Here is a 334-nt window from a genome sequence, read left to right as displayed (position 1 = left end):
ATCCGAGCAAAATCGACGAAACAGAAAAGCTACGAGTGACTGGAAAGAAAAAAAAAATAAGGGCGAATTCCACTTTCGTTTTAAAGAGACATACTATAAAAATAGACTGGTTTATGAAACTTTATCTGGATGGGAATCAAGAAAGTTCGAAGTTAGAAATATTAAAAAAAAGAAGATAAATATTTATTATGGATTGAAAACCTCTTGTGACACTTCTTTTGATTCTAAACGATGGAATCGACCTTTGCGATATATAAAAATGACCGGGTTGAAAATGCTATAAAAATGAAATGTCACAATATTTTTTATACATGTCAGTGATGGAAAAGAAAAA

The sequence above is a fragment of the Gossypium arboreum genome, unplaced genomic scaffold, assembly GCF_025698485.1.
Source record: "Gossypium arboreum isolate Shixiya-1 unplaced genomic scaffold, ASM2569848v2 Contig00520, whole genome shotgun sequence".
Classification (NCBI taxonomy): domain Eukaryota; kingdom Viridiplantae; phylum Streptophyta; class Magnoliopsida; order Malvales; family Malvaceae; genus Gossypium; species Gossypium arboreum.
Note: the sequence above shows the minus strand (reverse complement) of the source record.